The 21564-nt window shown below is 45.8% G+C and overlaps 1 long non-coding RNA gene across 1 annotated transcript; it reads left to right on the top strand.

The window, feature by feature from the left end:
- The first annotated feature begins 323 nt into the window (after positions 1–323).
- On the top strand, positions 324–10838 carry LOC135179027 (uncharacterized). The gene is made up of 3 exons (XR_010303867.1): positions 324–580; positions 10360–10406; positions 10571–10838. It is a non-coding gene; the product is annotated as an uncharacterized LOC135179027 (long non-coding RNA).
- Positions 10839–21564: the final 10726 nt, after the last annotated feature.

The raw sequence follows: 21564 nt of genomic DNA, 5'->3' as shown, positions 1-21564 counted from the left end.
GCTCAAGGCCTCTCCCCAGCCTCGTCGCCCTTCTCTGGACACGCTCAAGCATCTCAATGTCCCTTTTAAACTGGGGGGCCCAGAACTGAACACAGCACTCAGGGTGAGGTCTAACCAGTGCAGAGCACAGGGGCAGAATGACCTCCCTGCTCCTGCTGACCATGCCATTGGATGGTGATGAGGCGAAGGCTTTAAGCAGTCACACTGACAGGGGCTGCAGGCGTGAATTGGAACAGGTGAGGGCAGCGAGAGGCCACATCAGGGAGTGGTAATGTTTTATACAGGTTACAGTGTGGTCTCCCAGGCACCACCCTGCGAATCAGTCTCTCAGGCTGTGCCCCGGGAGCTGCCCTCTGAAGCACCTGTGTGTGGCCGCTTGGCGCGACCCGCGGCACAGGTGGGCCTGCTGCTTGCCGCCGTCTCAGAGCAGGCGAGGCTGGCGCGGGCTGGGCGGGACAGCGGCGGGAGGCAGGCGTGTGCCAGGCAGCGGCTGCGGCTGCCGCGGCGTGAGGGCAGGAGCAGGGTGAAAACAGGAGCAGCCATCAAGCGAGCCGGAACACCAACCGGGCGGCAGAGGAAGGTAAGAGATGCTGTTCCCACCTCTGAGTTAAACGTTGTCGTTAAGCTGTTAAGCACTGGAAAGGTGGAGAGGAGGTTTCCCGACGCGCTGACGCCTTTGGAGCCGCGGTTCTAGGATTCCATGACTGAGTGTGTAGGATTCCTCCTGAGTAGCTTTGAACTTTTTACTGCCCAGTGTCAAAGAAACTTTGCAGTGGTGTGCTGGTTTGAAGCAGGCTAGAATGTTTGGGTGAGAAGAACTAGACCCCAGGCTGTGAAAGGCAAACGGTGGTGGTGCCTGCTCCCCTCAGAGCCTCGCTGAAGAGGAAAGGAAACCATTAGATAGCTCTGGCCACTGTGTCACTCGCTCTGCCTTGGGCTTCTGCCTGAGCTGCAGCTCCCTAACCTCACCTGCCACTTGGCCTAACCCACCTTGCTTCATCACCTCTTGGCTGAGCCTCCATTCTCCCTTGGGACTGGGGTAAGGTTGAGAGGGGTGGGAGAAGGTGGCAGAGCAGTTGAGAGCCCCTCCTGGGGACTCAGGTTTCTGGGAGGGCTGTTGTGTTTCTGTGTTACCTACTACCTGAAGGGAGGCTGGAGCCAGGTGGGGTTGGCCTCTTCTGCCAGGCAACCAGCAACAGAACAAGGGGACACAGTCTCAAGTTGTGCCGGGGGAGGTCTGGGCTGGATGTTAGGAGGAAATTCTTCACAGAGAGAGTGATTGGCATTGGAATGGGCTGCCCAGGGAGGTGGTGGAGTCACCATCCCTGGAGGTGTTCAAGCAAAGCCTGGCTGAGGCACTTAGTGCCATGGTCTAGTTGACTGGATAGGGCTGGGTGCTAGGTTGGCCTGGATGATCTTGGAGGTCTCTTCCAACCTGGTTGATTCTATGATTCTATACCCTTTACCTTGTCTATTTCTGTCTATAACTGTATATACTGTACATATCTGCTTGTATATTGTGCTAGCTGTAAATATAAGCTTCATTTATATTCCCAGAGCTGGCTGAGACTAGTCTGGGTGATTTCTAAAGTGGGGGGGGGGGGGGGGGCAGGGAACACCCAAACCATCACATAGTTCTCCTGAATAGCTTTGAAATTATTTATTGCCCAGTGTCAAATAAATTTTGCAGTGGGAAAAGAGTTCTGGAGATATTAGGGTTGCCACTACTTGTAAAATCAGCCAGCCCAGCTGCCCTGGGCTAGGTACACTCCCCCAGAGGACAGCAGCAGTGCAAAAGCTGAGTCTGTGTGGGCACAGAGTGCCCTTGGGAGACTGACAGGGAGAGTACAAACCCACACCTTCACTAGAGGCTTATGTCAGGTTAAAGAACAGGTAGTTTATCCCTTGCTCAAGGTGTCTCTTGTGTAGATTTTCCTGCCTACAAGAAGGTGTGAATACCAAGGGACAAAGTTAGAATTCAAATGTTTTGATAGGGAGGTTCTTCCCCCAGCCTTCTACTCTGGCCTAGTGACACCACACCTGTGCCAGGTTTTGAGCTCCCCAGCTGAGGAGAGAGAGGCACCTGCTGGAAAGGGTCTAGCAGAGAGCCACGAGGATGACTGGGGGACTTCCCTAGGAAGAGAGACTGCGGAATCTGAGGCTGTTTAGTCTGGAGAAGAGCAGACTGAGAGGAGATCTGATCAATGCTTACAAATATCTGAGGGGTGGATGTCAAGTGGCTGGGGCCAATCTCTAATTGGAACACAGAAGGTTTCACTTCAACATGAGGAGAAACTTCTTTACAGTGAGTGTGACAGAGCACCAGAGCAGGCTGCCAAGAGAGGCTGTGGAGTCTCCTTCTCTGGAGACTTTCAAAGCTGCCTGGATGCATTCCTGTGTGAACTACCCTAGGGGATCCTGTCTTGGCAGGATTGTTGGAGTGGATGTTCTCTGGAGGTCCCTGCCAACACCTAAGGTTCTGTGATTCTGTGTGATAAACTAGAGATAGGGTTCACTTTTATCATGGTCATAAAAGAAGGATGCCACAGTTGGCAGGAGTCACCAAGCACTGTCTAGTCCACAGGAAAAGGATCAGAGGACATCTGAGGATCGCAGGTCCAGCAATGATGCAGTAATACACCAAAACTAGGAAGCAACGGAGGAGGCTTCATGGGTATCTGTGGAGCTGCCACAGACAAAGTCTTTAGGTTAGACAGCTTATTTTTAAGTGAAACTTTCCCTGGCCTTGAAGCAGGGCCTAGGCTAGCTGACCTCTTGTGGTCTTCTGCTGCCTTATGGCCACACGAACATGGTTAGATCGTAACATCTGGTGCCTGAGGAAGGGGTGTTGGCATTGCAGTCACAGAGCAAGTCACATAAAGAGTCAATTAAAAATGAGGTGTTAAAGATTTGGGCATTTCTAGTCCTGGTTAATTTGGTTAGTGCAAAGAACTGAGTGATTAAATTATTAGGTACCAATTTGTTTAAGGACTTAAGAGTTAGTCACAAGTTACTAAATATGGAAGCAGCCTGGTTTGCACAAATGAGTTGTATCCTGGTTCAAACTGCTTTCTTGTGCATTGTCCTTAGTTCTGCAGGAAAGAGTGGATTCAAAGTGCTACAGTGGAGTTAGCTATGGACAATCTTTGGTTGACCTTGACTTGTGCAGTCTCCCACTGCTGTGGATGGCAAGGTGGGGCAGAAGGGAGAACAAGCTTTCAGGCAGCCATCCTGCACATAGAGGACACAGTGTTGGAGGGCTGTATTGCTGTCACATGCAGCTTTGGCAAGCAGGCCTCCTGGGATCACCTGCTTGCTGCTTGTGTGGGGGAAGTGCCCCATGGCCTCCAAGCCGTGGCAGAAGGGCTGAGATGTGGTGTGAGCAAGATGACTGATGTGGTTTGAGCATTCTGGGTTTGTCAGTCCTTGGAGGTTTTCAAATGCAGTTGGTCAGAGCTGTGTGTGGGATGCTGAGCTGAGGCCACCTAAGTTCCCTTCCATCCCGAACGGTCCTGCAAGCTTGTGAACTATTGCTGAGCTGGCCTGCAAGTAGCTCCATACTACCCAGATCACATTGTTTGCATACCTTATCTTCTTTCTTCCTATCCTTTTCCTTTCTTGATTATCTTTTAGCTGCTCTTTTACCCCTCTTTCTACCCCTTATCTCCACTCAGAGAAACAGCCTGACCCTAATCACTTGTTCTTCATTGCTCCCAGTTCTGCTGCATCCCACCTCAGCTTTGCTACTTGTGATACCCTCAGCTATGGAGGACATTACTGAAGTGGATCCCCAGACCTCATTGACCTCATGAGGCACAATGTTCTCAAAATCTAGTGCACAGCCTTCAGCTGTCATGTTTGGCCTTTGCTTATGCACCTTCCCCTTAGCCCTCTGTGACACCAAGTTGGGAGGGAGACTTAATCTCCTACAGGGTAGGAAGGTGCTGCAGAGGGACCTGTTCAGCCTGAGTCAATGGGCTGAGGCCAGTGGGATGAGATTCAACAGGATCTATAAGATGCTGATCAAAATGAGTTAAAGGGGACTTTGAGAGAGTGTTTTCTTTCTAATCCAGGTGAAAACAATCTGTACCTGCAGATTAAAAACCTTGAAGGTAACAGCAACACAAATGCATGGATTTTGCAGCCAGATTGAGCTACCCTAAGTATTGGAACTTTAATTTTAATTAAAAAGCATTAAAAAAATATTTTTTACTAGATGTGAAGCTGTTATCTTCCATGAAACCAAGGAGAGCAGAGTGAGCTCGCTGACATTGGTACAAGATGCATTCTGAGATGTCTGTTCCACACTGTGCCAAACAGCACAGCTGTTGTACCCCTCAGGTTTCTGGGCACACCTCTCTTGTGGCCTTCAAATGAGTAGTACTCCATTGACAGCTACCTCAGAGGACATCGTGGAGAGGCTGCTGCTGGTCTCTTCTCACAGGTAAATAGTGACAGAACCAGAGGGGCTGGCCTCAAACTGTGACTGCGTAGGTCTAGACTGGCCATCATACATCATGTGTAGGTGAACCTGTTCTGGCAGAGGGTTTGGATTAGAGGATCTTCCGAGCTCCCTTCCAGCCCCTGATATTCTGTGATTAGGAAGCATTTTTTTCCCAGAAAGACTGGTCAGGCCTTGGAATGTCCTGCCCAGGGAGGTGTCTGAGCCACCAACCCTGGAGGTGTTTAAGTCATCTGGATGTGGTGCTTGAGGATATGGTTTAAAGGTGAATTTTGCAGAGTAGGGGTAAGGGCTGGACTTGGTGATCCTGGGGGTCTTTTCCAACCGGAATGTTTCTGCGATTCTGTGAGAGCATTTCTAGGGGCCTTTGCTACAGAGACATAGAACCATAGAATGTTAGGGGTTGGAAGGGACCTCCAGAGATCACTGAGTCCAACGTCCCTGCCAAAGCAGGATCACTGAGGGCAGGCCACACAGGAACACCACCCAGGCCATCCAGGTTGGCTTTGAAAGTCTCCACAGAAGGAAACTCTGCAGCCTCTCTGGGCAGCCTGTTCCAAGTGCTCCATCACAGTAAAGAGGTTTCTCCTCAGGTCAGGGTGGAACTTCCTGTGCTCTAAGTTACATCATTTATTCCTTGTCCTGGTACCAGGTGCCACTGCAAAGAGCCTGTCTCCTTCATCTTGACACCCACCTCTCAGATATATATAGACACTAATAAGATCCCAAACAGTGGGGAGGGGAAGGAAGCAAGGAGCAAGGATTCTGGTGGTGTGGCTCGTTAGTGGTATAAAACTGTGGCTGCTATGACTAGGTTAGAGAGACCCTCCCTCCCAGTACACAGCTGGGGCATCAGATGAAGCTGCCTGGGGCCATATGTGAAGAACACAAATTAAGGTGGCTCTTGATGCCCCATCTGGTGATGCATCACTGGACTCAAGGTCTTGGCCTAGACGGTTTCTCAGTTTGAAACAGCACAGCCTCTTCTCTTGTTTTTGTCTCTCCCTTACTTTGAAGGGGGAGAAATCCATTTTGTTAAGAAGAGGATGAAGTGCACAAGGCCCTGAGCAACTCAGTCTGAGCTCAGAGCTGGCCCTGCTGTTATTGGGAGATTTGGCTGATGTGCCCTGAGCTCCTATCCAGCTGGAATTACCCTGTGATCCCAAATGGCAAACTTTTTTCATGTGAAAGTACTTTTTAGTCACTTCTTCAAAGTTATGCCATGTGTTGCAACATTTTTCAAGAGTGACCTGTATTCAGTGGTTGGTTAAGAACTTTCCCCCTGCCTATGACAGTTATTTTTTCTTTGTATTTTGGATGAATAAGTTCTGATGACCTTCCAGTGTGTCTTGGGTATAAGACTCTTCTAATGCTCGTCTGCCTTCGGTTATTAATTTCTTCAGGAACAAGATCATTTTGTTTGACGTTTCTGGAAAGCTCCTAGCTCAGATATTTTAGTTACAATAGATGTGCAGCTTACTTTCTGTTCCTTTTATTTCCATGTACCCTTTGTTTGAATATTGGAAGTGCTGACCGTGGGTGTGGGATGTGTCAGCTGCAGATTACTTCCACAGGAGTGGAATGTCTCCTCCTTGACTTCTCGGGTCTGAAAGCACAGCTTGCAATGCAGTTGAACAACTGGGGTGTGACCACTGCAGTTCTGCAACAGACAGCAAAGTGTGAGTGCAGCAAAAGGGCTTTGGGTTTTAAATTCTTGGCAGCCTGTGAAGGTAGTTACACACTGAGAAGAGCTGCTCAGAAGAGACTGAGCAATTGCCTTAATCAGACTTGAAGGGAGCTCTGGCTGGTTTCTGCAAAACAAAGGGGAAGAGTTAGTGAGGGTGCAAGGGCAAGGACATCACCTGCACTTGGACACTGAACAGTGCGTGGTAACCCAGCATGTGCACGGGTAGAGCCCATGTCCTTCCAGACTTCATTATGGGTTATGCATCCTGGCCTCTGGAGCACTTCTTGCCCCTGCAGCTATTTGCATGGCAGCTGTGTAGTTGTTTTCTATGAGAGGGGTTTTTTTTAGCTGCAATCTCAACAGCAGCCCTTTGTGTTTCTCCAGGCAATACAAGGCAAGGCAAGGCTTACCCTTTTGGCCAGTATTAGTGTAACTGTCCTAAGACACTAACGATCAATAGCAGAAGAAAGTTAAAGGGAGAAACTCGATGCTTTCACCTATGGGATAGAATTTGCCCTAACATGGCCAGAGGTACACAAGGTCAGACCCATGTGCAACGTGTGCACTTGGTCTTCCTGGAGGTGAGTCTGGGCCATGTCCAAGTCACCAGACTTAGAAACACTCAGCCCATTGTCTAGTTTAGGGCACGTCTGAGGCTGTGTCCTTCCAGGACAGACACTGAGCAGTGTGTGGTAACCTAGCATGTGCATGGGTAGAGCCCATGTGTTTCCAGACTTCACTGTGGGGTTATGCATCCTGGGAAGTGCAAAGGTACATTCGATGGCTTTGCATGCTTTGATCTGACACAGTCTGCCTGCACTTTCTGGTGTCCTGTGGGTGCTTTGCTTGTAAAGATGTGTTTAGCAAATGGAGGTCTCAGCATTAAGGTCAAAGGCAGCGTGAACAGCAGGGATTTGAATTACAGGTGTGACAGTCCTGTGGCCTGTAGATTCAGAACATACTGATCCCACACGAAGTCTGCATGGGCTTTTGAGCAAAGCTGAAGGCAAGCTGCTGAGCCTACTTTCCATGGGTGCTGATGACCTCTTAAACTGGTCTGGTTTGATTTTATCTGAGCATTGCTCTATGCAGTGCAAAGTGTTTGTGGGCTGAATGACAGAATCAACCAGTTTGGAAGAGACCTCCAAGATCTGGCCTGAGCTACACTCTGAATCAACACTGGCATGCTATGATGCCAACACATCCATGCTGCTTCAGCTGCTTCAGCTATTGCAGGTATTGCCCCAGTGTTGAGCTCTGCAGTGAAGATATATCCTTAGATTTGTCTGCTGCTGTTATACTCCTGCTTTCAGCTTACCTTGTTTTAACCCCTTGAAAAAATGGATGACTGCATTTCAGAAAAGGTGCTGCAGAATGCACAACTGTGATCTCAGGTAACATTTTCTTCCAACTAAGAAATGCACTAGGAAACATTGCATATGTTGTATTTTCAGTACATGGTCATGTAGACTACTTTCTCTTGCATTTTTCCATGCTACACTAAACCATGTTGCATCTACTCTACATGCTTGAGTGTGTCCAGAGAAGGGCGATGAGGCTGGTGAGAGGCCTTGAGCACAGCCCTACGAGGAGAGGCTGAGGGAGCTGGGATTGGTTAGCCTGGAGAAGAGGAGGCTCAGGGGTGACCTTATTGCTGTCTACAACTACCTGAGGGGTGGTTGTGGCCAGGAGGAGGTTGCTCTCTTCTCTCAGGTGGCCAGCACCAGAACAAGAGGACACAGCCTCAGGCTGCGCCAGGGGAAATTTAGGCTGGAGGTGAGGAGAAAGTTCTTCACTGAGAGAGTCATTGGACACTGGAATGGGCTGCCCGGGGAGGTGGTGGAGTCGCCGTCCCTGGGGCTGTTCAAGGCAGGATTGGATGTGGCACTTGGTGCCATGGTCTAGGCTTGAGCTCTGTGGTAAGGGTTGGACTTGATCTATGAGGTCTCTTCCAACCTTGGTGATACTGTGATCCCTGTAGGTGTTTAAGAGGAGGCTGAATGAGGCACTTAGCATCATGGTTTACTTTATTAGAAGGTGTTAGGTGATAGGTTGGGCTTGATGATCTTAGAGGTCTTTTCCAACCTGGTTAATTCTGTGATTCTGTGAACTGTTAAGAGCAAAAGAGGGGTTGATGTATTTTGCCCTCCTGGTAAGTACATAATTCCTTCATTGGCTGAGCAAAATTAGATCAATCCACATATGAATCTAACTTTTTTTTTTTTTTGCTTGGAGCATTTATTCCTGCTATAATTTTAAAATCCTGACAGAGGAAAACAGCTCTTAAAATAGTGACAGTTTTAGGCCTGGAGTAGATGAGATGTTTTCTGAGCACTAAGAAATCAATGAACAACTCACCTGTCCCATACATTATGATACTCATCTTGTTTTAAGAGGTAATGTTTTGGGGGGGGTTTCTCTTAGCTAGAGTAACCTGACATGAAGGTGCATTTAGTGCATAACCCTGTTTCTAATTTGAAAAAAGGAAAAGAAGGTGGTTTTGTTTGGTGGTTTGGAGGTTTTTTTTGGGGGAGGGTAATGCTAATGAGTCCTGTTATTTACATTTTGACTTCACGGTATCCTAGATCAAATAAACTTCAGGTTATTTTTCCTTCCCCTCTCCAAGTGGCTGTTTGTAAGGAAGGGAGAAGCAATTACTCTCACTGTGCCAGTACTTTAGGTATGTGAGAATAATCTGTAGTTGGCATATTTCATCACTAGAGGGAAATCCATTACAGTGCTCTTCTCAGTAGTGCTGGTAGGCACATGCTATCCTCTGCAGCTGCAAGGTGTGCAACAGCTTTCATGTTTGGATGCCAAAGTTGTAGTCTTCACTACACCTTTGGATGCTGGTTTTTCCCTTTCTCAGAGGAGTGCCCAGGATTATTGTCCCTAAACTTATCACATCATACCAGAAAATAAGGAAGAGACTGTAGCACAAGTGTCCTCAGGAAAGAGAAAAACCCAAACTAGGCCAGACTTAGCAGTCTGATCGCCCTGCAGCAGTGTCTCCAAGCCTCCAGGACAAAAAGCTTTCACCATTATGAGAGCACGAGAACACAAGTGAACCCTGTTTGCACCACCAGTTCTCAAACCACAGACACTTGGAAGAAACAGCAGCATTTTGAGATGGCTTTAGAAACCACTTTCAGATGTTCTTTTAGCAGCTGGTCTTCATCTTACACCAGAGCTCATGCTTGCTGTTGACCACCAAACAAGGTATCAAAGGCACCTCATCTGCCCAGTTTTAAAGGCACTAAAAACTCAGTTTGGAAATTAATGGTCACAAATGAAAAGCATGACGGAGAGCTGGGGTGCTATGAAGGCAATTTATTGCACTCTGCCTGATTGACTTGATGTCACCTTACGTATTCCTGTGCTCACACCCTGCCTGGGAACACACTGAAAGCTTCTGAGACATGAGCATGCTGGATCTGCACATCCTTGCCTCACCACCTCTAAGTTTGCTGGTAGCCAGCACTGCTGCCTCAGTGGCCACTCACTCACCCTGCCAGCCTACCCTCACCCAGCTCCCCAAGAGGACAATCCTTGCTCCAGTCCACTAATCATCGTTAAGAGAAGGAAAGATGTGAAGGAGAAATGCTAACAAAGAAGCAAACCTGATACTCAGTGCTGGTTCTTGGGGATTTTATAGTACATTCTTATCTTTCACCTCATTTGGTAGGACTCAAAGCAAGTCAACAAGAGAAGGTTGCATAAGCTGCTGCCATTTTCCATGACAGCTTGTCCATTTCTGGTTTAAATGTTTCATTTCAAGATTATAGATTGAATTTGTCTCCAGAAACATCATTTCATGCTGCTCTCACAGTGACCTGCTGTGGTGAAGCATTACAGAAATCAGTATTGCATATGCAGCTGTCATTAATTATACTCCTTTTAATCAGCCATTAATTATGCTCCTTCTAATCAGTCATTAATTATACTCCTTTTAATCAGGCATTAAGTATTTTCCTTTTAATCAAACCCTCTGTTTCAGTGAAACAGTTGCCATGATTCAATTTTTAGTACTTCTATTTTCCTTTTTAAATATTCCTTAGAATGCAAATATTGCACTGAAGTTAGTGGAGATTTTTCATCCCTGAACTTCATGTTATGATTGAAAGATTTCTTGAGTGAGTTATTGATAGGCAGATCCTCACTTTGCCATCCATACTTTCTGGTTTTTCTCTTCTTTTTCTCTCCACTGCAGTGATGTACACTGGCATCTACTTTGCTGCTCTGGAGTCCTATGCACAGGTACTGAAAGATGGAACAAATCTTTGAACTGACACAAGTTGCCATCAACTGATGACAACATCCTAAGCTCTGATTACCTTTCTCTGCAACTTCCCAATTATATTGTTCCTTTAACCTGTTGCAAAGCAATTTTCATCTCCTTACACAGCTTTCTTTGGCTGCAGATGAGCACTCGATTACAAGACTTTCAGGCTTCAGTGAGGAACCTGAACCTGAGAATCACCAAACCTCAGAGATCAGAGTGAAGAAGTTTTGCCACCATTCTTGTTTTGAGCAGCTGCCAAGATCCACTAAACTTTTGTATTCTCTTCCCAAAACTGAAGCATCTCCATGTTTGCATATTAGAAAACCAGGACACATCATGTGTCCTAGGAGGCTTTTTCTCCTAACTCCTAATAGCCTTTTTTTTCTCCTGTGAACATACATTTTAGCACGTACATTAAAAAGGCTGTTCAAAAAGGGTTTGTTTGGGATTTAAGTGCTGTTCCTAGAAGAGAAAAATAAGTGGAGAGCAGGGATAGAGGGAGGGAAAGGAGAGCAGGAATAGAGGGAGGAAAAGGAAAAAGATGATCTAGAGAAATTGTAAATAGGCTATCTGCAAAGACTGATCAAGAGAGGCTGTTGGAGACACAACCAACCTGCCTCCACCATGTCTTAAGCTTCCACCCCTGCCTTGTTCCTGCAGATCACTTTTTACTGTGCAGACAGGCAGGATTTTTAGATTTGCCTGGTTTGGAGATAGAAATGTCCAAACACCCAGGATTCAGGTCTCTTTGACTTGACTTCTTTTTTCTCTTGAGAGACAAATATCTTGGGGAAAAAGAAATTTACCTTGGAGAAATCCATGAATACTAGCTCCTTAGGCACATGGGTTAGCTGTCCTATAACTACTCTTCCATATTCACATGCTTTAGAAGAGCAAGGTAAATAACAACACAGATTTAGCCAGAGTGCCTTAAGACAAATTTCATACTGACCTTTTCAGTGAAAATTACATCCTGAGACCAGAGCCAAAGAGTATCTTTCTTTTGGTACTTGTTTGCATGCAAACACGTACACATTTACAAAGAAACTCCTAGGAAGAAGCCAGCCACAAGGATCCTCCTGATCTCATCTGGTTGGATCCCTGCTCAGAGCAGAGCCAGCCTTGAAGTTAACTTCGATGTTAAAATTAGATCGGATTGCTCAGGGTCATGTCTAGTCAAGTTCTGATTATCCCCAAGGATGGAGATAGATGCACTTTCCATAATAAACAAGTGGCTTAGGCCCAGAACACAGGCAGCTCAAGGACTTAGCCTTTTGGAGTTTATCTGCAAAATAAATTAAGAAGTCTAACAGAAGGGATATTGTGAAAGCAAAGAAACTCCATCCCATTTCCTAGACTCATGTCTCTGCTTGGATGATAATCGATTGCTCTGCAATTAATTTTGCTCTTCTAATTCCAGTGTTTCACTTTAACATCACAAAAGTTATGGATATTTTTCTCTTAGGGAAAAAAAACAGTTACATTATATAGAGGGCTAAAAATAACATTGTATTAAAATGTTTTCTTTTAGGTTCTCTCACCCACAAATACTAGAAAAAAAAAAAAAACACAACCACTTCATTTACTGATTTATAGGCTTCTGGCAATCAAATAGTCCAAAGTTTCACTGTCAGGACTGAACTCCTTTGCACTGTATCAATGATAAGCCTTTTCAAAGAGCTGCAAAAGTAATGAGTTAGGCTTTTTAATAAATTACCTGGGGAAAAAAAATGTCCTTTTAACCAGCTCAGAGTTGTCATTAAGTGAAATGATAAAATGAGTTGAGCCCCTCGCTACAAGAAGGACATTGAGCTGCTAAAGTACATCCAGAGGAGGGCAATGAAGCTGCTGAAGGGCTTGGAGAAAAAGTCCTCTGTGGTGCAGCTCAGGGAACTGGGATTGTTTAGAGAAGAGGAGGCTGAGGAAAGACCTCATGGCTCTCTGCAGCTGCCTGAAAGAAGGTTTTTATGAGGTGGGGTTCAGCCATGCTTCCTTGCAAAGGTGACAGGGCAAGGCCATCCCAGCTCGTGACCCATGCTGAGCTTAGGCCAAAACAGAGAAAAGAGCCTCCTCTGCTACTGCCTAACTAAATCTGACCTTCCTAGCTCTGACCCAGACCAGCATTTTTTCCAAACACTTCCACCCCTCTCTGCCTCTCTTTGAGGCCATTGTAAGGCTACTGACATAGGAGAACCAAAGGCACTGGAGTTTCAGCTATGAACCTTAGGCTAAGGCAGAGGTCTGGCTTCAGGCAGGGTCAGGGGCCACCACCCCAGTGCCAAGGACAGGGTGAGGGATGAGGGTGCAGTGGTGTATGCCAAGGGGGCTGAAAAGGCACCAGGAGTTGACCAGCAGAGCAACACCTACGTGAGTCTCTGCCCAAGTCTCAACTTGCTTTCTTGAAAGGGCTCCCACACCAGTCCCCTGTCCCATGTTTTGTTTCTGGGTCACAAGCTCACCCTTAGAGTAAGGTGGAGGCCCGGAAAGAACTGAAAGGCCACTTGCATGTGGCGCCATGGGCTCCACTTGGGCTTTCAGACCCTGAGAAGCCTAGCACAAGGTGAGTGAACTGACAATCACTGGGCTGAACTGGGCAATACTATCCATGTTTGGCACCACAACATTCAGCATCTTAGGCTCCAGAATGCCTAGATCAGGATGGGGACAACCTCTCAAGACAACAGGAGTAGCCAGGTTTACAACATTGGTTGTCTAGGACACACTGTGGGCTGCAGCCTCATAAAGACAGCTGTAATTTGTACTGATGTAGTACAGCCTTGGGACAGAAGTTTGGATGAGGCACTTAGTGCCATGGTCTAGTTGACTGGATAGGGCTGGGGGATAGGTTGGACTGGATGATCTTGGAGGTCTCTTCCAACCTGGTTGATTATATGATTGTTAGCCTTGCTTTGCATGAATTTGCCTACACCTGCTTTCAGCTTTCCTTTTCTTTGGTTGGGTTTGTTGCTGTAACAGCCATTTTTCTAATGAGCAGGTAGCTACACCTAACTGGCTTTGCTCATCTCTGGACCCCATAACCATAGCTATTACCTAGATAGTAGCAATGCACAGCTGTTCTCTGTAGCACGAAATATTAGCAGGATGATGTAGTACAGGATTGGTATGAGAGAAAGGAGGCCATGAAGATGGGCCCAGTAGATGGTGTGGAGGAGTACAAGCACAGAACGATGGAGAAGGGGCATGGACTAATGCTTGAGAGCTGCAGGGCTATGACCCACACACCAGTGGTCAGCAAGAGAAGTACACCCCTGGGAGCAGAACAAAATCTGTCTGAGGGGTAACAAAAATAATCAAGAGCATGTTTGTAACTTAGGCAAAAGGCACCATATGTAGTACACTTGGAGGTAACTTAGAGTTACAGACTGATGAAGAAAGAATAAAATGTAAAAGGTGCTGGGAAACTTGAATGTGACTATGGGTGGATCCTAGAGGAGGAGGAAGAAGCCACCACAGCCATACTTATCCCAGCAAAGTACTTAGGATGCTGTTGTTACTCCCTCCAGGCTAAAGCCATTGACCCAGAGGAGCAGTACAAGGGTGAAGAGGATACCAGGGGAAAGGAGTAGAGCCTGGATAGTGCATGCATAACACTTTTGACTGTATTAATATTAGTGAGCCTTCCCAAAAATAATAATATTCCAAATTTTCCCCTCCTCCTTCTTGTTTTGAAGAACAAAGAAACAAACCAATTGATTTGCAGAAAAATCTTTTTATTAGACTGCTGCAACTGCAGTTATACAAACACTGAATTATCTCCATCCCTTGCCCTCCCCTGCAAGACTTTGAATGTTGCAGGGGAGGGCTTTGTACAAGCACAGACGTATTTAGCTGACAGGTAGCAGAAAGGGTTCCTAGACTCTGGCTAAAGCTGGGCTAGAATTTGGTGTAAAGTTAGATTCATAGCTCAGGTTTCAAAGGCTGTTGCAGGAGGCATAGAGCTTGGCCTCCCTGAGCTAAACCACTGTCATTCACTCTGATCTCTTCACACCTGCTGCTACATTTACACAGGCATGCCTAACGCTAACAAAAGTGCCAGTCCTTGTTTCGTGACCCTGGGCAGAGGCAGAGTTCAGTGACCCACGCAGACATCAGCTGACAGTTTAGCCTGTCACCTCCCTTTGTCTCCTACCTTGAGATATGGCTTGGCATATGCCTTGGCATATCCCAAAGCTCAGCTGCAGCCAGACTATGTGCAAGAATGATGGCTTAGCCTTGCATATACCCATGGGGTTGGAGTAGGCTGGAGGTGAATCCAGCTGGTTGCACCATCACTCTTACAGCTTCCCACCTCCTCTGCGGCTGCTGCTGTCTCAACTGAGTGTTTAAGGCTTTCCACTGTGCCAACAGCTGGAAAAAGAAGGGAGGCTGCTCATGCAGGGTCCAAATCAGTTCACTATCCCCAAGACAGTTGTACCTCTCTTTTGGGCTTCCTGCTCTCTAGTGCCTCTAGACTTGGCTTAGGGAATGCATTACTCTGAACATTTCTCCTTCCAGTTTGGATATTGGACCATGACAATGGCTCTTAGGCAACAGAAATAGTTAATTCAGGGGCAAACCTCTGAATGGAGCTGTCATGCAACAGGGTCAGTTTAACTCTTTTGCCATGGACTTTGTCCCGGGCTGGTTGTCTCCACACAGTCCAGAAGGACACAGTTGAAGTTTAAGTAAACAAAAGACTATTGGTCTGCTTGGGCAACTGGGAAGAGGAAAGATAAATTAAACTGCCTGAATAATCATAAAAAGATTGATTGTTGTAACCAGTGTAGGGCAAAGATAGATAAAGGATAAAAGGCTTACCTAAGTTTTGCAATGAGTAAAGATAGAAGAAACATCAAGAACAGAACTTTTCCCACTTACATTCATCTGAAAATTACACTGCACACACACACTGAGTTACAGAAATTACTGAATGAGTAGGAAGGGAAAGCTTTTTTGTTTTGTTTTCTGTCTTTTTAAAAGCAACCAACCTCAAATATAAAGCCTTTGCTTAATCTAAAAAACCATAAATCACTTGATATTCTTTTCCTGTTTATACATCACATACATACTAAGATCAAGAAATATTTTCATGTACCATTACATTGAAAAAAATATCTCAAGGGTTTTCTTCCATCTTCTTTCAACTTTGGGTGTTTTAGCAAATGGTAGTTTCTGCAGAATACCCTCACTTGTGATGTCAGCTTCATTGTGTCCCTCCATTTAAACCCACAGCCTGACATTACTATAGCCCTTACCACCCAGGAAAATCCTTTTGACAGTTAATCAACTTAACAGGATTCCTGCAAGGATCCCAGCATCTCCTGTTCCCTTAGTACAACTTTATGATGCTTTGCTTCTAAGGGCACTGAAGTTCTTTTCACTGGCATGCACTTGTGTGACACAGCTGATCCTTGGCAGCCCTTCAAAAGACAGCCCTTTCGCAACCCCTTGGAGAGCTTAGCAGTCTTCAGAGGTGCCTGTGAATAAAACTGTGCTAACAGAAAGGAAAGAATGATGGAAATACAATAGGCAGCCCCAAACCATCACCTCTGTGACCCAATCTTCTAGAGCTGGACATTTGTTTAAAAACTTTCTGCTGTATTTAATTAAACCCTCAGCTACAGCAGAGTTAGCTAAGTGCCTTCAGCCAGCCAAGCCAGCCTGGCCAGCACTGAGAGGACACAGGGGAATACAAACTCTTCTGGGGTGGGTGGGCAGCGTTTCTTCCTCCTGTGAAACCTGAGTATTTACCAAAAAATTTAAATCCACTAAGAGTAAGGGAATCATCCAGAAACTCCCCTGGACACAGATCAAGCTCCTCTATGACTCAGAGCCCAGTTAGTTCAGCAAGGGCAGTGGGAGTTAGCCTGAATTTACAGTCAGGCAGCGTTTGGCCCAATGTTGCTTTTAAAGGCACCGACTTTTCTTCTGTCTCTGCCTAACTTTCAGTTAAAGGCAAAGTAAAACTGGAGGAGTGCAACTGAGTGGGGGGGGTAGTTATACTGATCCCCCGCTGCCCCTGCACGTAGCATGCTCTGCATCACACGTGCTGGGGAGTGAAAAGGCTTTGAATGAAGGAAGCACAACAAGAGTGCTTACAAAAGCCAGGTAACCCTTGTGATACACGTTTCTGTAATGGTATCTCAACAAGGAAAAAGACCACAAAGAGATCACTTCAACCTCTTAGCAAACCTTTCATTGCTCCCTGGTCGCATTGTCTGGCAACAGAGGAGCTCTATGTTTGGGCTGAAACTTGTGTCTCAGCTGTGTCTTGGCACAGCTACAAAATCTAGGCACAGTATTTGCCCCACAGAAGCAGGCAACCAGCAACAGAAAAAGGGGACACAGTCTCAAGTTGTGCCGGGGAAAGTATAGGCTGGATGTTAGGAGGAAGTTGTTGGCAGAGAGAGTGATTGGCATTGGAATGGGCTGCCCAGGGAGGTGGTGGAGTCACCATCCCTGGAGGTGTATAAAAGTAGTGCCATGGTTTAGTTAGTTAGAAGGGTTAGGTTATAGGTTGGACTCAACGATCCTAGAGGTCTCTTCCAACCTGGTTGATTCTGTGATTCTGCACATATACACAGCTAGATCAACAATTAAGAAGTTATCTAGGTCCTTTCAGCAGTACAGAACAATAATGTCACTAGTTTTGGGCATTAAGCAACCCTGAGATTTACCTTAGCTCAGTAAATCTGTTTGCTCTTCTCCAGTGCTTCTAATAAACAGTGTCTCCTTCATGGCTGTGCCCCTGAGAAGCTCAGCTGCCTCAGCACGAGGTTGCAAGAGTCTCAGAGCATAGATGGAACAAGCAGGTGAAGGTGGCCTTGTTTTACCAGGACAAGGCTTCTCATGTATGAAGCACCTTTAAACAAAGGCAGTGGTGCCCATTTTAGCTGGATCCACCTTGTCAGTCCAACAAAAAGCATTGTCAAAATGCTTCGGAGTAAGGATATCTGAGGAAGCTTCAACAGCCACAGCATGGTGGCTTAGCAGAGGACATGAGCTGCAGTATGCAAGGAGCAGGACAGGAAGACTGTCCCTACCCAAAGAGAACTCCACAAATCCTTTGGTTTTGAAAATCAGCACTAGTGAAGTGTTGCAGGATACTCAGAAGGTGGCATGGGAAAGCAATTCTTACTTGTTAAGGAAAGCTTCTCAGAGTTTTCAGATCCATGTGCTCTGTCTTGGATGCTTACTGCCTGGAGCAAATCTTATTTTTAGTTTACCAGTTAAAGCTTGTTAAGGTTGCACTTATACCTCCCTTACTTTTTTTCTGCTGCCAGCAACTTTAAATCCCATACATTATTTCTGTTTCACTATGCTATTTCTAACCCCTGAACCGCTTGGTGATGTAGCAATTGACAGTATCAACAGAAACTGGAGCAACCTTTGGGTGAAGACTCCAGTATTTGGAGTACAACAATTGTGTTGCTTTTCCTGCTTGTTTGTTTGGGCTGTTGGTTTGGGGTTTTTTTTTGTGTGTGTGTCTTTTGGAGTGGAAATCATATCAAGTTCTGACCTTGTGGAGTCACTGAATATATGCTATGAAATGTTTATTACTATGGCAGAGATATGAAATGCCTGCATTTGGGCACATTAAATTGTAGTGTCACAGTATCATCAGGGTTGGAAGAGACCTAGTAATAAGACTTTAGCTTATTGGAGACATCAGGAGGAAGATGATAAGCAGAGCACATCCTATATCTTCTACTAATGTCTTAGCCACTTAAAAAACAGTAAAACTTTTTGATGCTACTTTCTAGATATATTGCTTAGAATGCAAGATAATGCACTGATAATCACGGAATCACAGAATGTTAGAGGTAGGAAGGGACCTCCAGAGATCATCCAGTCCAACCCCCCTGCCAAAGCAGGGTACCCTAGGATAGTTCACACAGGAATGCATACGGGCAGGTTTTGAAAGTCTCCAGAGGAAACTCCAGAACCTCCCTGGGCAGCCTGTTCCAGTGCTCTGTCACCCTCACTGTAAACAAGTTTCTGCTCATGTTGAGACAAAACCTTCTGTGTTCAAGTTTATATCCATTGTTTCTTGTATCATTGCTGCAGACCACCGAGAAGAGATTGCCCCCCTCCAATTCATACCCACACTCTTGGTCTGTGCAAACAAGTGCTGACAAAACAAGGATAGTCCTCTTCCAGAAATGGGCTTGCTTAGGCATACTTTCTTTTTTTCTTCTTTCTGCAGAAACCATCTCTGTGTAGGCAAGGTTGGATGTGGCACTTGGTGCCATGGTCTAGCCTTGGGCACTGTGGTAAAGGGTTGGACTTGATGATCTGTGAGGTCTCTTCCAACCTTGGTGATACTGTGATACTGTGACTTCAGATCCATTCAAGCAACTGTTCAGCATAATACAAATATTGTCTCCTACATATATTACAATATGTCTAAACATCTGAGAGGTGGGTGTCCAGTGGAGGGGGGCAATCTCTTTTCGGTGGTGTGCAGCAATAAGTCAAGGAACAATGGATGTAAACTTGAGCATAGAAGCTTTCCCTTCAACATGAGGAGAAATGTCTTTACTGTAAGGGTGCTGGAGCCCTGGAGCAGGCTGCCCAGAGAGGTTGTGGAGTCTTCTTATCTGGAGACTTTCAAGATTCATCTGTGGTTCCTGCATCCTGTGTGACCTGCCCTAGGTGACCATGCTTTGGCAAGGAGACTGGACTTGATGATCTCTTCCAATCTCTACCATTCTGTAATCCTGTGATTGTTCAGACTGTTAATTGTTCTGGTAGTTTACATGGTAAACAAAAAAAACCCAATGCTGACATGTATAAATTTTAAAGGAAGTTATAACCATCTGCTTGCCTGCAGGCCCTGTTGTTACTGACACCTTTTTCAGCAGTGCCATTAGAAGTACTAAGCATTCCAAACAAGATCAGAATCTATTTGCACTAAGTATTTTATGCCCAAAAGTGAAGTCCCTGCACTGCTGGGTTTTAAAACACAGGGCTATTTTTTTAACTACAAAAACAATGCAGTTTGCTGATTTGTCATTACTGTTAACCCCTTATATATTTTTTATTAAATTCCAGTGAGCAACTGGAAGTTAGAAGGGCAGCTGTTTATGAGGGATTCATAGTGAGCTCAGGCTGACTGCAAAAGCAAACTGAAAAGTTCCATTGGGAAGTGTGTGACAAGTCTGGAGCTGTATTCTCATGTTTAATGCAAACCAGAAGTGAGACCCAGCAGAAACCAGTAAGGTCATGCCTACTGGGAATGATACAGACACATCCAAGATCACTCTAAACTAGGCCAGAGTTCACCTGGGCTGTAAAAATTTGTCCAGGAAGCAGGGTGAATATTCAAGCAGTTCATCTGTTCCAGTTAAAAAAACACAATGCTAGATTCATAGCAGAGAGAGTAGGACTCTGTGAAGCTCAGCAGTTAGGGCACAGAACTCAGAAAGAAAATCCTGGGGCACAGAATCACAGAAGCATTCAGGTTGGAAAAGACCTTCAGAATCACCAAGTCAAACTGTGATCCCTGCTCTACAACATTCACCCTTCAACCATATCCCCAAGCACCACATCCAAATGACTTTTGAACACTTCCAGGGTTGGTGACTCAACCACCTCCCTCGGCAGCACATTCCAAAGCCTGACCACTCTTACTGGGAAAAAAATGGTTTCTAATGTCCAGTATAAACCTATCCAGTCACAGCTTAAGGCCATTCCCTCTTGTTCTATCACTAATTACCTGTGAGAAGAGACCAGCAGCAGCCTCTCCACAACATCCTGTCAGGTAGCTGTAGACAGCCATGAGGTCTCCCCTCAGTCTCCTCTTCTTCAAACTAACCATCCCCAGCTCCCTCAGTTGCTCTTCATAAGATTTATTCTCCAGGCCCTTCCCCAGCTTCATTGCCCTCCTCTGCACTCACTCCAGCACCTCCACATCCCTCTTGTAATGAGGTGCACAAAGCTGAACACAATACTCAAGGTGTGGCCTCACCAGAGCCGAGTACAAGGGGACAGTCAGCTGCTGGACACAGCATTTCTAATCCCAGCCAGGATGCCGCTGGCTTGCTTTCCACCTGGGCACACTGCTTGCTCATATTGAGTTGTTTGTCTCTTACCACCCCTGGGGCTCTTTCTGCCAGACAGGGACAGCCCTTGCTCTTTTTTTCCAGCCACTCTGCCTGCTTTTTCTGCCCTGCTGACCAACTCACTGCATGAAACGGCACAAAGTGCTGTGAAGAGGCTGATCCTGCCGATGTGTGCCATGTGGCCTCAGAACCTCATGTGGGAGTCCTCTCAGGACTCTCATGGGACCTTGAGGCAGCAAGGTCTTGTTAGGTCACACTTGCATACCCACTGATGTTGAGCTTTTCAAGCATAGGATCACATATCCTTCAGTAAAGGTACAATCAATTACCATGCACACAAGTAAGACTCAGAGCAGCCCACCCCCAGGAGCTGCCTGGGAGCAACTACTCAGCTTTAAATCTACACACCCTCACTTGTACTCTAGTAAATTTTTCACCCATATCCTCAGGCCTGAAGATCTCTTTGCCATGACAACAAAGCATATAATAACCTGCATTAATCAAATAAATAGTGTCAGAAATTAGCTCTACAGAATCACCTAAAAATAAAACAAGGTCCTCTCATCTAACCCTAGAAGCTATAACTGCTCAAATGCCAACTTCCATTTGCTATTTGTAAACTACTTGTCCCTCCTCTAACTGATGCATCAAATGTTGCCCACTGCTAAACTACTCTGCAAGTGGACATATTTGCCTGTTTCCAGTTCCCATCCCATGCTTCTGTGGTTATCTAAGCAAGAAGCTAAGCTCTTCTCCCATGTCCACCATCAACACATACATAGACAACAGACCTATCTTAGAGATATCTCTGCAAGCCATGTTAAAACCATAAGAGTGGCACTGAAACCATCAGCTAACTTTGGCAATCTGTGACAGCTGGATGAGGCAGGAGAATGATCTTTCCTTTTTCTTAAGCACTTCCCCTGCCTGGCTTACCTTTTTCTCTTTAACCACTCCCTTAAAACCTTAAAGCAGTTTCCAGAACACATTCCATTAAAGAGACATTTTCTCACTGCCCACAGGTGGCAGTTTAAAATCATATAAGGACACATTTACTCCAGGACCTAAG

This window comes from Pogoniulus pusillus, chromosome 10, assembly GCF_015220805.1.
Source record: "Pogoniulus pusillus isolate bPogPus1 chromosome 10, bPogPus1.pri, whole genome shotgun sequence".
Classification (NCBI taxonomy): domain Eukaryota; kingdom Metazoa; phylum Chordata; class Aves; order Piciformes; family Lybiidae; genus Pogoniulus; species Pogoniulus pusillus.
The sequence above is the reverse complement of the archived record's forward strand: the minus strand, read 5'-3'. Positions and strand labels throughout refer to the sequence as shown.